Below are 15,879 nucleotides of genomic sequence, written 5' to 3' on the forward strand. Positions count from 1 at the left end.
TTATAAATAATGTCAGTAGGGGAAATTTCATATTAAAATCAGCACTGAGATTTTTAAATCATTCTATAACTAATTTATATACTTTCAGTGAATAGTGCATAATTTTTATTTAATATATTTTTCGGTCCGTAACTCTTTGGGGAAAAAAAACAAAAAAAAAACAACAACACATTCTATTATATCTGTATTAAATAATGAGTTTTTGGTTTAAAATTTCATTAGTAAATATTCTTGTAAAAAAATGTCATGAAGATCAATATTTACTAAAATTTGTATATTGCTATTTTAGGAATGTTAAGCATATTCAGTGTTTATTTTACTTTCATTTATTGCTGTACACAAAAAAGAAAAATTTGAGTCATATGGAAAATAAAAATTTAGTCCTTATTCCAAATATCCAGAGTGACATGACTAAATTTTACTCTTTGTTTTATTCGTTGGGTGGAAACTGTGCTTTTTAATTTTCTTATTAATTCAAATGATATTTGATGTTTGAAACATAGGACGTGTTAACATATAAACAGACTAGAATTGACTTATGACTATCACTCAGTAAGTAAAAATAATTGTTTTAGTTATATTCTTTAAATTATATACTGGGTTGACATTATGTAGTAATATGCATTTTATTTTTTTCAATTTTTCAAGAGGTTTCGTGAGGATATTCATTCATCAAAATCTTCTGAAAATAGTGCTTCGTACAACTTTTATTTAATATGTGAGCCCTAAGCTTTAATAATGATCTCAATGCGAGTCCTAAATCCTTTGCAAGCCTTGACTATGTAGTCGGATTCAAACTTGGTCTACTCTTTCTTGATGGAATCTTATAGAGACTGAGAACTCCTGTTAGGAGTAGCACACGCCCTCTCCCACACACACACCTAGATAGAGTAGTTTAAAGGGTTTATGTCTGGAGAGGAGGGAAAACACATGTTGAGGTCCCAAAAGTCCAGACAGTTGTCTCTCAGTAAGGACTGGGTCTTAGTGGCGTGATAACATGGGGCTCCGTCTTGAGTGAAAACAAAGCTGTCCCCGAACTTTTCTCTGGCCTCAGTGTAGCACTTTCTTATCCAGAAGTTCGATATAAGCATCTGCATTGAGCCGTTCCTTCCTCTCCTCAAAAATGGGAGGACAGACTTTGCCTGTGCAGACTGCTGGATCTTTTGTTCTTAAGACATGTCTCGCTGAAACTGCACCAGAGCAACTTGGATATGGCCATGGAGTGATGCGTGATAGAAGCTTCGAAATTTCACACCATTGTTGCTCCATTTTGTTCGTTCTCGTTTGTTTTTAATTTTGTCAAAACTTTATTTAAGGAATTTTAAGTCCCAATACCCTATTTTTCACTTACTTTCAAGACAATCAATGAATAAATTTCCGATTTATTAAAATTCAAATTATTTGTACCACTAGATAAGATACACCCTGTTAAGTGGAAGTCTAATTTTATTTTATACATGAATATACGACAGTTGGCAGGAACTCATTCTTTAGAGTTAAATATTAACACCACAACGATCTATTGAAAAATGAACACAAAAGGACAACCGTTTTTTTCTTTTTAATTATAAAACTTTTATTTTTCTCTACATTTTGCCCATGTGTACTTATTAAGTAAAATATCTAGCAAAAGAAAAATCATTTTACAAACATTTTTATCGGAGCCTACTTTGATGTTTACACATCAGAATTCATTTTAACAAAATGTATTATTTTCCTTCGAGCATACTTTCATATTGACATGTCTAATGTATGTTCATGCATTTAATGTGTAGAAGGGGATTCCGTATTTATAAAAAGCGAAAAGGAGTAAATAAAAAAGAAAAGGCAGACAAAAGGACGTGAAAGTTTGTGTTACTTACTTTCACATGAGAGGATGGAGAAAACCATCACAGGAAGATGGTGAAAAAAAAGCACGCTGAAATGTGTTCCTCAATTTTTTGATTAAAAGAACAACCTCCGCATTTCATTCCATATCTCTTTTGGATTTCCTTGAGAAATCAACTCAGAAACAGAGTTAAATAGGGAGGGATAAATCAATACAGATTCTTAGTACCAAGGTAAGATCATATTTAAAATCCTATTATTATGCAGTATTACAGGGGGGGTCCAGATGAATTGTGAAAATCTTTAAAGGCTTATAACGAACAAACTAGAAGGTGCAAAACCATAAATGTTACATTATTTGAAAGCTACATTTATTTACATTCAATTATTTATAATGAAATCTTGATAAACTCGGCTCTGGAACCATTGCCATTGTACGGGGTAATCCACTTCTTCAGCGTCTCCACAGATGAGTGATACTTGGCACAGGGCTCATGCTCGACACTTCTCCAGAAATAGAAATTGCATGAGTTCAGGTCCAGGCTGTTCTCAGGCAAAACATCCAGGCTCCTAAAGTGAGGACATCTTATGGCCAAGACACTCTGCACTTTTTTGGCCTTGTAGGCCCGTGCGCTATCTTGTTGGAATTGGGCTACTAAATTTATGGAATATAAATTAAAAGTGCAAAACTAGAACCAGTAAAATAACAAGGTTGGATCTGTTTGAGGTCACTTGGGCCTGCCAATGCTTTCTGCAACAAGTTACCGAGGATCAAGAGAGGTGGATCTCATTATAAATAATTGAATGTCATTAAATGTAGGTTTCAAATAATAATAAAAAATATGATTTTATCCCCATCTAGTTAGTTTGTTAAAGCCTTTAGATATTTCCCCAATTTATCTGGACCAACCTGTACTTGCAAATCAATCCACTAAAATGACAACCTCTATAGGCAGAAAAATAAAAGTTTATGTACGGTAGATAACTCAATTTTGCAGGGTTTTTGTCATCTTTAAAAGTTTTCACATATAAAACAAAAATAAACAAAAAAGACCTCCCCGTCAGCATAAAAGCAAGTTAAAATGATTTTTCACAAAATTACAAAATTTGTGTTTATCGACAAATTATAGTTTATTTTCGATACCAAACTATTTTTAATTGCCCTTCGAATGTGCCGTAAATACTACACAAAATAGACAAAAATATTTTATTTCAAAGGCCATATAAAATCATATCAAAGTTCTACGCGAGATCTAAAATTATTGAATATTTTAACTCATCCCGCAAATTTGAATACAAAGTCAAAAAATACCTCAAATATGTCCATGAAATATTGGGCTTTTTGTAATACAAATAGTAAGTAAAAAAATTGATTGGGGGTTTCTCCTATCATGATTGTTGTACAAGATTATTATTATGTGTTGGCGCAGCACATATCCATTTTTTTAGTGAAAACATTGGATTGTATCATCAATACATACGGCGTGTCAACATAACTATAATCTGAAGCCAAAATTAAAGAAATTGAAAAACATAAAAAATAAATATTATTTTTGGGTTTCGGTCTGGAAATCCTACAAAGTTCTGAGACCATTATATTTTTGTTGGCCCCAATAAGTTTGGTCTAACAAAAAAACTCGGTGAGGACCGATCTCATATAAAAATTTGGTCTAGATTGGTCCAAAGGAAACAGAGATAACTCGGATTAATTTTGATCCCGCCGTCTCTTATATCTATAAAGTATTTGTTCTAGAACTTATCGTTTACTTTTGAGATTTTTTTGAAAAAAATAAATGATAGTTGATCTATACAGAAAATGGTTTCTCATCCATATATGAGACCGGAAAAAATGGGTCCATAAATTGAGACCAAAAAAAAAATAAGGTAGACAAAGTGTGACCGAAAAAAATCGGTCCACGGTCTCAGACCGCAGTTTGGATCGAAAAATCGGTCCAAATCGGTATAGAAAAAATTACTTAAGACCGAACCAAAAAAAATATTCGGTGCTGGACTAAGTTTCAACACTAATACATATATAATTCCCAATAGTTCATAAACTATTGTCCGTCATATTTTGTGTTTGTATTTGGTTCTTGTATTCATATTTCTGGGATGAATTGAAGTACCCAAGAATGTTAGCTATAGTATAAAATCTTTTATGATTTATGAATCTTTATTTGGTCCTATCAAATATAATTCATCAATTCCTACATAATTATTTCATTATGATGGTTAATTTTTGTTGCTATGTACGTTAATTAGTTGAGTAATACATATTTTATTCAATTTCAATTGTTATGAGAAAAAAAAAGTAAAAAAATAGTTAGCTTTATACCAAACTTTCATGACTAATTTTGTTGTATTATGTATTCAAACTTATGGTATAGTTTCAGATACCAAAAAGTTTGTCTGTAGTTCAGAATCTTCATTTCAATTATGAAACTAAATTTGGCCCCGATATGATCTTTCAAAAATATATATTTTTTTAATTGGCAAAATTATTTCTCCAATTCAATTATTTTTGTTACTTTTGCAGTGTCTCAAAATAAATCAAAATTATTTGGTAGTCGAAATGAAAAATTAAAAGATTCAAAATATTTAATCCAGGCGCAATTTTGATAAAAAAGTCAAACTAGCTTGTATTGGTGTTGACGGGACACACAATTTTTCCCTTTGGAATATATAGATATTTTTTATTTACATATTGAGTTGTATTCCAGGGACGTTATTTTTTTATAATTATTATTATTTTTCTTTTTTTTGGGGGAGATTCCATTTTAAAAAATTCTCAAAAATTTAAAAAAAATATAGTGTTTCATAGAAAATTTAATTTCTTTGAAAAAAGTTTCACATATCAAATTTTTTGTCACAAAAAAAGTTTTAAAAATTCATAGCTATTCAATAAAAAATTGATTTTTTTGGAAAAATTTTCTTAAATTTAATTTCAAATATTCAATTTTTTAAAATTTTTTTATAAAATCCATAACTATTCATATAAACTAAACTTTCTTTCAAAAAAATTGAAAAATTATTTTTTTGGATTAGAAATTTGTGAAAATAAACTTTATTTTAAAATATTAAACTTTTTAACAAACAAAAAAAATCGTGTAAAAAGATAAATTTTCTTAATTTTGGTTGGGGGGACTACAGCCCCCAAACCCTCCTTTGAGGACGCCCCTGTATTCCCGAAGGTCTTTCATAAAATTACTCTTATTCATAGCTCATAACAATAAAAGTTGACTAATTGGAATAAGCTGTCAAGACGAATTTGATATAGTATTTTAAATCATTCTTGATACTCCATGCCAAAGATAATGATCAAAATGATGTGTACGCAAGTTGTCATAAATATAGAACAGGAAATTTTGATGATTGATGTTAATTCATATCTTGGTACTACTGTAGAATATTATATAAACCATGTAAATAAACATTCCAAAAAGTTATTCAACCGTCATAATCTTTTGTTGTTGTTTTGTTTTTTTCACTTTAATTGGATTGGAAACTCTGTTATCAAATATTTTGGTGATAATGGAACACACAAGTCAACCAAAAAGCTATTTATTTTTATATTACCATATTTACTTTTAGTAGTACTTGACGAAGTATCACGAATCGGTAATAAATTTTTTTGAATCTGATCTGAATGCCTAGAATTTTAGATTTGAATTTTATTATTCTTATATAATATTTTTTTATTATGAAATATTATTATGTTTATTAATATTAAACTTTATGGAAAAAAATCCACAATTATTCACAAAAAGTTAATTTTTTTGGAAAAAAATCACAAAGCTATTCACAGAAAATTTCCAAGGTTAATTATCACAGAATTTTAAAAGTTTGAGTGCTTAAAATCAATAAATTTATAATGAAAATAAATTCAAATCATTACTGCACCATAACTTGACCTTTTTAGTGTTGTCATAAGAGTTGGTTTCAGCGTGAGTGGGCCCTGAGGGAAATGTAAATGTACTTGGTTTTTTTCTTTCTATATTCTTTACACTTTTTTTTTCTTTCCTTTTTTAGAAAATAAAAACACTTAAGCAGCCTTTTTAATAAATAGTATATATTTTTTTTATTAATAAAATTACATTTTTTATAGGAAAGGTTTTTTCAAAAAAAAACTTTTTTTTACTTCTTTAATATAAACATGCTACCCATCAATACAAAACCTATCACAAATAAATTTTCTCAAAATTGATTTTGGATTACATTTGCATTATTCGACAAATTTTAGTAAATTTCTATCGATAAACTATTCTTATTAACCCATTGCCTGTTTACAAATAATTTTTAATGTAGACAAAATCCATTGTCTCAATAAAAGAACAAGAAATTGACAGACTGTATTTGAATGGAGCCATATTGGGTCTAATAAAAGTCTGCTGAATTCTATAAAGATTTTAAAATATAGTAAAAATATTGGGTATCTTATACATCCCATAAATTTGAAGATAAAGTCTTTAACATATATAACTATTCAATATTGGCTGTATGCTTATATAAATTACAGAAATGAATTGAGATTTTTTTTTGTTACAGGCTGTTTTTATATTGTCTCACTACCTGTATTGTTGTTTGTTCCTGTATTAATGAACACCAATAGTTAGTTCAAAAGCTAATATAATTCACCGACCTTAAATGAAGCTATAACTATTGAGTATCTTGTCTCATCCCACAAAATTAATGTTAAAGCCTATAACTGACTCAAGCATGTCTATGATATACATTAGTGCACATTTGCCAGGAATATTGGTGAATAACCCCAATCTGGATCTGGGACACATTTTCTGAATTTACAACCTTAAAGTCATTGTTCATGTTGATTTATTTTCTTCCTAATTTCAAGAATTAGCCTACACTCTTAAAAACTATTGATTTTATTAAAATAAAGGCAGGAGTACACTGCATTGCTCGGAGATATTAAGCGTTGACAAACAGACAAATTAATTTTTTTATTAATATAGATTTATACCACTCTTTTCTTTTTCAAGATAACTAGCTGAGCATTAGCTACACACGTTCGTTGATTCATTATTGTTTCTATGATCAAGTTATCACGAAGTTTTATGAGATTAAGAACACATTAAAAAATGAAGCGTCGAAAAACATACATATACTGGGTGTCCACGACAAATTGGAACTATCTTAAAATTCAACCTGCTTGATAAAAATGGAATTTGGAGTGTATTTGTAAATATGAAAAAATTAGACATCATATTGAACAATAAATTTATTCAACATGTCCTCCCTCAGCAGCCACCATCTTCTCCATCCTGCCCCTAAAGGATTTGCATGCCCTGATGACTTCTGCAGAGTCAACGGCATTCCACTCCCTCGTAATGGAACCCTCCAGGGCCGTGATGCTCTTATGGCTGACCTTGCACACCTCCCTTTCCAACTTCCCCTACCTGTAGTTATCAAACGGATTGAGGTCGGGGGAGTTGAAGGGCCAGGTGTTGCGATCCCAGAAAGTGATGTCGTGGGAGTTGAAGAGGTTAGTGGTCCTCATGGCGATGTGTGCGGGCACTGAGTCTTGTTGGAATATGAACTACCTCCAAGGGATGACGAACTCCTTCATGACTTCGCAGTACCTTATCGCGTTAACCCTTTCCTTGGGATTGAAGAAGAAAGGAGGCATCACCTCACCGGTGCTGCAGATGACACCCAGGGTCATCACGGAGGACCGGAAACTTTGTGGTGAAGACTGCAGAGACCTCTTCTATCTCCTTGGCAAGGCACGTGTCATTCTGGACGTTGTAGCTTCTGTCGACAGTCCAGTTTTTCTCGTTGGAGAAGAAGATGATTCTTCCTCCATGGCTCTTCAGGTCATTGAGGATACGTTTACCGTTGGTGAGCCTGGTGGCCTTCATGGATGCTGTAATGTTCCGCGAACACCACTTACAGACGGAAGCAACGGACCGGAGTAAAGTTAATAAGAACACCTTTGGATTGGGGGTACTATCATACACTAAAACATATATTCTGTAAGGGATTACATTTTACATACATTTGGTATTAAAATATACAAACTCGTAAAACACAAGGTACCTACCTATCTATTTAAAACAAATCCTCTACGTCATGATTTAAAACTAAATAAAAGACAATACATAACAGATGCCGTAAGGATGTGTTGTTTGGTCATTCATTCACAGCCTTCGAGACCAGCTGCCTGCTCACTCCACGGTTCTTGGCCAACCTGGACAAGGAAGTCCCCGGTAAAGCCTTGACGGACTTCCGGAGGCCTTCAAGGAAGTGGGGAGTACAGATTCTGTCACTTCTCATGTTGAGGGCCTTGCGGTAGACCTTTCCCTCAACCTCCCAGGCATTGAAAACCCGGTACACCGTGGTCTTGGGGAGTTAAGAAGCTTGTATATAGCAGAGGGCTTGTGTCCCGCCCGAGCCAATTCCAGAATGGCGTCTCTCCTTGCTTGTTCCATGATGACTATTGTTTGTTGTCAAAATAATTGTGGTGGAAGTTATAGTGTATTGTTCATGCAACCTTTAATATTAGTATGATTTAACCCCGAATATCCACATTATGGATTAAAGTAGTTTCAATTTATCGTGTACACCCTATATTGCTTTATATATAAATTTTAACCAATTCAGTAAAATGCCCCTGAGACAGAATCTACTTCCCAAAACGGCCATGGAGCTAGAAAGTTTGCTGAGTTCTCAAGTGAATTTCAATAAAAGATTATACTTATAATTTTTTGCAAGGAGTTAAATAATGTATATATATATTGTAGAAAATAGAGACTAAACATGTGATGATTATTCTTTCATTATACATTAACGCTCATATTCACTATGAGGTTATAGACAATTATGTTAATTATACATAACCATAGAAATAGCAATCTAAGTTGAAAATGTATTAATTTGGTGGAGTAGTTTATAATTGGAATGGTTTTCTTTTAAGTAGGAAAGGAAAAAAGTTTCAAAGCCACGAGCTGTCCATATCTGAAGTTACATTTCAGTCTTTCATTACAACTCTCTATGAATATGATGGATATAAATTCATTAGCAAGGCCAATCTCTTCAGCCTGTTGTTTTCTGTTGTAATATCTTGTACATGGTGCCCCATCTAGCAGTTGCATTTTGAACTACCCTTTTTTGACGTTTGACAGCTGTAGTAACATTCTCATTGTGTCTAATGTTTTGTACAAGGCCTCCGGTCTACGAAATGGTTAAGTTTACGCTCGACCAAAATTGGAAAATACTAAAGACTTAATTCCAAAATGGAGAGTCTTCAAACGAAACTGCAAGAAAATTACGTCGGTCGAAATAAAGCGCCTTCCAGGCAGTTTGTGGATAAATCTGTGAAGTGTGTGCGCGAAACTGGTTCGTTAATGGATAAAACAACGTGTTCCCGTGTTCGTCCAGTGGACTCAATCGAAAATATTGCTGCTGTTGCCGAAAGCGCAAAAACGAGCAAGGAGCTGCCGTTACGGTCAATGATGAGCGCTATCGGGCCATGTTGGAAGATTTTTTGTTTCCCCCAATGGAAAAGGAAGACATTGACGACATTTGATTCCAATGGGATGGCGCTACGTGCAACACAGCTAACGTTACAGTGGATCTTTTGCGCACTGTCTTCGACAATCGCATCATAAGCCGAAACGGCAACTGGCCACCTCGTAGCCGCGATTTGACTCCGTCGGACTATTTTTTGTGGGGAACCGTCAAGGATAAATGTTACGCTAACCATCCAGACAGACCGCGCTACTGTAAGGCCAGCCACGACGGCCATATGAATAAAGTGGTGTTCCATCATTAACCGGAATGTTGAGGCTTTCAAATAAATAAAAAAAATTGAAAAATATCCATCTGTCTTTTTTTTAAAGCGATATCAAAAGAAAAAAGTTTTGTGGGCCACTCTTTATAAGGTTGGAGCTTACTTTGAAGTTATTATCACATAGTACGAAGAACGCATCCTTCTTAACATCAACAGTGATCCCAATTTCAATTAATGCAACAGAGAAAGTTAGTAGGAAAACTGAAAAAAGTCTTTGGTTATATTTTTAAATGGACTTTACTTTGAATCTTTTCATTGACCACTTTTGCTGAAATAATTTAAATCAAGGATACAGTCTTTATTAATATAAACAATCCCTGCTTTAGTGATAGCTTCATTTTCACTTGATATTCAAGCAGACGTAGTAGGATCTTTTACGTTTATGTGTCTGTAGAGAGAGATTTCGGAAGATTTAGAAATTGGCTGGGAACAATAAGAGCTTTTGAAGGTTATTTTCTTGTATATTCAATGGACTCAGAGTAGAATTGGGGATCGACCCCGGAGTAATTCTTGCCAATATCCTTGTTTATTCCCCTAGTCACATATGATTGTACCTGATCTCCTACAAAATATTCCTGAAATTATCATGGTTACCATGTTGATTTTCGGTTTCTTTTAACATACTCATTATGCCAACGCTTTTCATCACTTAACATCAACATACTGAAAGTTGAGTAAATAAACTCTTGAATACTTAGAAGGTACTTTCTGTAAGAATAGCTCATAGTATGATAATTTTAAAGTATTCCTAGGGTAAAGAATACCCCGATCTTGAAATATTCGTGGATTCTGTATCATAACCAGAATAGCACTAATGATCAGCCTGGGTGAGCTATATTTTTCATGCATGTGAGTCACTCAAATATTTATGATTTCGTAGTATCTACAAATATATTTTCTGACATAATTTTTTTAAATGAACTAGATCATTTTAAGTGAAGGATTCTTAAATATTTAGCTTATTTATGTATTTACGTCGTAGATAAATAATTTACATATTTATGACGTAATGTATGATGATTATAACTGTAGGAAAATGTAGGGATTTATAGAAGTAGTCCTGATGTAGGTACAGAGACAAGGGCGTGCTCAAAGTGAAGGTTCGAGGGGCTGTAGCCTCCATCCAAGTTAAGGAATTTTTGGTATTGACTAGAAAATTTAATATTTCATTTTTTCCTTAAAAAAATTTATATTTGAAATTTAATGTATTTTTCCAAATTTTTAGTCCAAAAAAATTAATTTTTCTAACTATAGATTTTTGAAATTTTTCTTTTTCTTATTTTAATTTTTTTTACAAGTTAATATATAAATTTTTTTTTCAAAAAATTTAATTTATGAAATTTAATTTTTCAAAAAAAATATATTTTGTATATAGCTATAGATTTTTGGAATTATTCTCCAAAAAAATTTTTATTTAAAACTTTTTGGAACAAATTAATTTTTCAATTTCATTCCAAAAAAATTTATTTACGAAATATGGATATCTTTTTAAAAAATTCCAAAACCAAGCCTTCCACTCACAAAATATAATCTTGTGTTTGGTAGACAGGGCAACTTGATATACTGTTATACTGTATTATGTTAGGGTAATGAGTAAACCTATTTTTGAACTATGACACATTTTCTGAATTTAAAACTTTTTTTCATGTTATTTTCTTTTCTTTTGATAATCCTGTATTCCTTTTAATTTTATGATAATATAAATGAAATCTGAAGTTAACTCGAGAGTTTTTAATTGGTTAAGTATTTATTAAATTATACTGTGTTTATGTCAAACAAGTAGCTTAGAGGTTAGTTTTCAGTCAGTAGTTGGAGAAACTTGAGATATGTACAAAAAAAAAAGGAAGAATACTTCCTTTCGTTTGATTTCTTGTGGCACCTGAATATTTTTTTTATATTTACAAACATTTTGTACATACACATTTTATCTGATAAAATAATTTTCCACCACACTCTAATATATGAACAAATGTAATGATTGAAATAAATTTATCATCTATACATAATATGTAAGTAAATGTTATAATATTATAATATACTTCGGTTATTTCTGTGAGCATTTATTTTTCCTAGCCCCGCTACACGCACAGCTAGTACAGGACTGTCGCATGTTGAGTATATTCTCCTTTTCCATAACGCATTGCGTGATGTAATGTGATTTCTCACCCCCTCCCCCACACACACACGCACGTAGGTGACCAAAGATATATGTGACAGGAGACAAACAGAATAATGTAAAATTATATTGACAATTAAACAAATATAAAAAAGATCAATATATATATGTATAAGCAGAGATCTTCCATCCTTTTCCTACCAGATAAACTGGCTACAGAGTCCCATATCTGAGTATTAAAATGGTAAAAAATTATATAAGGACCACGAATCAAATAATATATTTTTTTTTTTGTAATATTAATCTTTGTTTTAATCATATCAATAAGCACGTTTATTTTATCAACTATTTTTGCATAATCCCCTCTATATCAACGTGCCCCAGAGTTGTCTTAACTTGCCGCCATTTATGGGGCAATTTAATACAAAATTTTGTGAAAATTAACATTATAATTTCAGTTAAAGTATTAAGAACTAATTCTTTAGAAATTTGTAACAACGTTAGTGTTTAGTGCATTTGGCAGACTTTATAAGTAATGAAATTATCAAGTGGTCCGTTAAGATTTGAAAACTTTGAATTTTAAACTACAAAAAGATGAAATTTATTAATTCACCGTAGAATTTCAACAAAATTAATTTCTACAAATTGATGTGTGTCTGAGATCTCTTCATAGCTCTGTGGACAGTCTGGTTTGAAACCCCAAGATATCTTGCATGGGCGTTCATGGACTTGAGAGGATTATCCTGGGCTGTTTCCTTTTACTCATCTGGGTCCAGATTGGCCTTTTTGAGAGAACCCTTCTTCCTCATCCACGTTTTGAGCTTACTGACGGGGTAGACGGTGGTCTTGGAGACACCCAACTGCTTGGAGGGAGGGAAGGGAATTCGTCAATCACGTTCAAGTGTAATAAATTCGACTTTTACGTAAGCTAGAGAGCTTAGATTTGTTGTATTTTTTAACTAATTGTCTGTGCCTTAATATATGTTAATTTCAATTCCTCAACTTTGGAATGGAAATTCATCAATCACGTTTTTTTTCTGTTTTGTGACTAATTGCTTATGCAATTAATTTAAAAACACGTAACCTTCATTAATTATTGAATTAGTAAGTGTTGTTCAGATTTCAATGTACTACCCGGTAAACATATCACAAATTGGTTTTAGTTGTCTTTTCTTGATTCCATATAAATCTAATATTTTGTGATTCTGTCATGTTACTGCATGTTTTGAGTCCCCACTTTGTATATGTGGTGTGTCTCATTTCCAGGTAAATTATCCATAGGCATGATTCTAGAAAACTAATGTTAAAATGTTGGAATTCCAGGAAATACCAGTGTTTTTACGGTTCTTCATCTTTTGACCTAAAACATAGGTGGGGCAGGGTGTTGAGAGGAGCAATTAAGCAATTAAAATCATTGTTGTTGACAATGATTTTCATGTTTTTTTGCCTTGCAATCATAATCAACATTTACTCATGACTCTGCAAAGTACATATTTTGTAATTAACCAAACGTAACTTTCCCTTCAATATTTTGATGTCCCATACGGAGGTAGTATGTACATTAGGGATGCCCCTAAAAATCAATATATATTTCAAATGAACTTTAACAACAAATATCACGTTGTTGCCTTTTTTATATCTCGCAACCCTCCACCGAAAAGAAACCAAAAAAAGAGCCCAAAATCATCTGGTAAATTGAATCATTGCAACTGTTATTTATCTCTTAAGTACTCCGAGACCATCCTTGTCATAAACGGAGCATAAGTTTAATATAGCGGGGGATCCCTTGAAATCTTAACACTTACTAATTCAATAATTACAGAAGATTATGTTATTGAAGTTAATTGAGATTTCGATATATTAAAGCATAAACTATTAGTTACAAAACAAATTAAATCTGAGCTCTCTAACTTCTATATACAAGTTGAGAAAATGATACCTGGATATGATCAACGAATTTTCATTTGTAAAATTCAAAGCAGTTTGGCGTCTCCAAGACCACCGTCTACACTTTAAGCAAATCCAAACCGTTGGAAAGGAAGAAGGGATCTGTCAAAAAGGCCTAACTGGATTCAAAGGAGCTAAAGAAAGAAAAAACAGGCAAATCCCCTCAAATCTATGAGGTCTTGGGTTTTTACAACAGATAATCCAAAGATCAATCAAAATGCCGTTGGAAATAGCCTTGTGAGGGTGAATAGGACACTTTTGATATTAGTGATGAAATAAACCCATCTCCCCACGTATAAGACTCTTTTGAATTTTTCTTGACACTTCTGGCTACCATATAGTCCTAATGCCAACCCCCTCTACTACACATTTTAAGTACAGAGGACGTCATCCGCAGCGGGTGACAGGACTTTCGCCACTACCTGGAAGCCATCATTGCCCCTAAAAGCGGTTGTATTAATCATTAAGAGAGTTGAGATACACATCTTTTTATAGTATTAATTTGTGGAAATTATATTGTTTATTAAGAAATTATATCTTGTTAAAGTTTAAAATTCAAGGTGTTCAGATTTTCATTGACCACTGCGTAACTTATTACTTCCTTTTATTTATCAAAAATGAATATATTTTGAAATAGTTATGACGTATCAAGTCAAACGAGGGAATCAACAGGTGACAGCAAAATAAACAGGCTATTCTGTGTTAGCGAGGTAATACCGTGATACAAAATTAATTACCATTTAAACATTAAAACTTAACATAATGATATCATAAATATCCAAACATAGAGATCAATGTAAAAAAACAATATAATATATAATTTTTAAAATAATATTATTCATTAAAACTTTGAAATTCTCCATTCCATTTCTTGATTCTTAGATGTTGAAAACTTTGGGTTGGAAGGAAAGGTTGTCCGTTTTTTTGCAATGTTTCCTAAAATATCGAGTTCTCTTTATACAACTTTTTATATATGTATTCGAAGGGAAACCTGATAGCATCTGGTAGAATAAATTATTTATTTAATTGTGCTGAGAATCGCTTCTACTTTGAAAACATTTGAAGAATTGGGACTGGTTCCTATGATCCAATCAACTTTTGTTACACTAGTTTTAAAGCTCTTCTCCACTTTTAAACTACAGAGTTGTATTACTGGCGTTAATTTAAAAGACTGATATAGTAAATATGCCGAAGTTTCAATACCATTTTGGCAGAAGGAGTAAGTTTTTCTTCTTCCTTCAAGTGCAGGACTTTTTAGTGATAAGGGTTATGTTGCAATTCGTTAACGGGGGCTTTTTTTTGTAGTAAATTGACTTCTAAAAATAATATTGAGACCAACTTCTTTTTTTTTGGGAGGGGTTGATTTAGTCTAGTGAACCAAGAATTTACAATCTCAATCAGTTATTCTTTCAATTTTACTGAAATACTTCTCCGAATGTTTTACTTCTATTAGTCTCACCCAACTCAATTTTGTTTCCATCATAATATAACAGCGTAGTGCAAATTATTTTTGACTTTAATTATTATTTAGTGGTGCCCATTGCTTCTTAATATGCATTCCATATTGAAAAAATTAGACGAAAAACGAAAAACTATGGGATATATCATATTTTTATAACTATCACAAAGTGGTTAGGCTAATTTAGCCGCTGGTAGCTTTACCTATTGGAGATTTCGCCGCAATAAATCCCACCTTTTTATATTTTTTTATCATCGCTTAGAAGTTAGAATTTTACTGCTATATCTCGATCAGATTAATTATAATGCTATGAGAAGAAGAAAAAAAGCCAAAAATGATGAAATAATTAATCAATTATAAATGTAGGGTTAATCTTATCTAGTGTACACATTTGATTATTTTCAATTTTTAAAGAGTAAAATTTAAACGAGAGGTTTTGTGTGGACACTTATTTAACAAAATCATCTGAAAATAGTTCTTGGGACAAATTTGATTAAATATGTGAGCCCTCAGCTCTAATAGTTGCCTCACGAGGCCTGAATATCTTGCAGGGCTTGACTATGTAGTCATACTTGAGCTTGATCAACTCCTTCTTGATGGAAGCATCTAGAGACTGGTCACTCCTGTGAGGAGTAGCACACACTATCCCCTCCAGACGCACCTAGATAGAATAGTCCAAGGTTTTTTCGTGTCGGGAGAGGAGAGGGGCCACATGTTGAGGTC

At 32.3% G+C, this 15,879-nt stretch overlaps 1 protein-coding gene across 1 annotated transcript in view; it reads left to right on the plus strand.

Moving 5' to 3' along the window:
• The first annotated feature begins 1,975 nt into the window (after positions 1 to 1,975).
• The window catches only part of LOC121121430 (multidrug resistance-associated protein 1), a 119,905-nt gene continuing 106,001 nt past the window's right edge, over positions 1,976 to 15,879 (plus strand). The window contains exon 1 of the mRNA XM_071889871.1: positions 1,976 to 2,060. The gene's annotated coding sequence lies outside the window, so the exon portion shown is untranslated. The remainder of the gene's footprint in view (positions 2,061 to 15,879) is intronic.

Source organism: Lepeophtheirus salmonis, chromosome 7, assembly GCF_016086655.4.
Source record: "Lepeophtheirus salmonis chromosome 7, UVic_Lsal_1.4, whole genome shotgun sequence".
Taxonomy (NCBI): domain Eukaryota; kingdom Metazoa; phylum Arthropoda; class Copepoda; order Siphonostomatoida; family Caligidae; genus Lepeophtheirus; species Lepeophtheirus salmonis.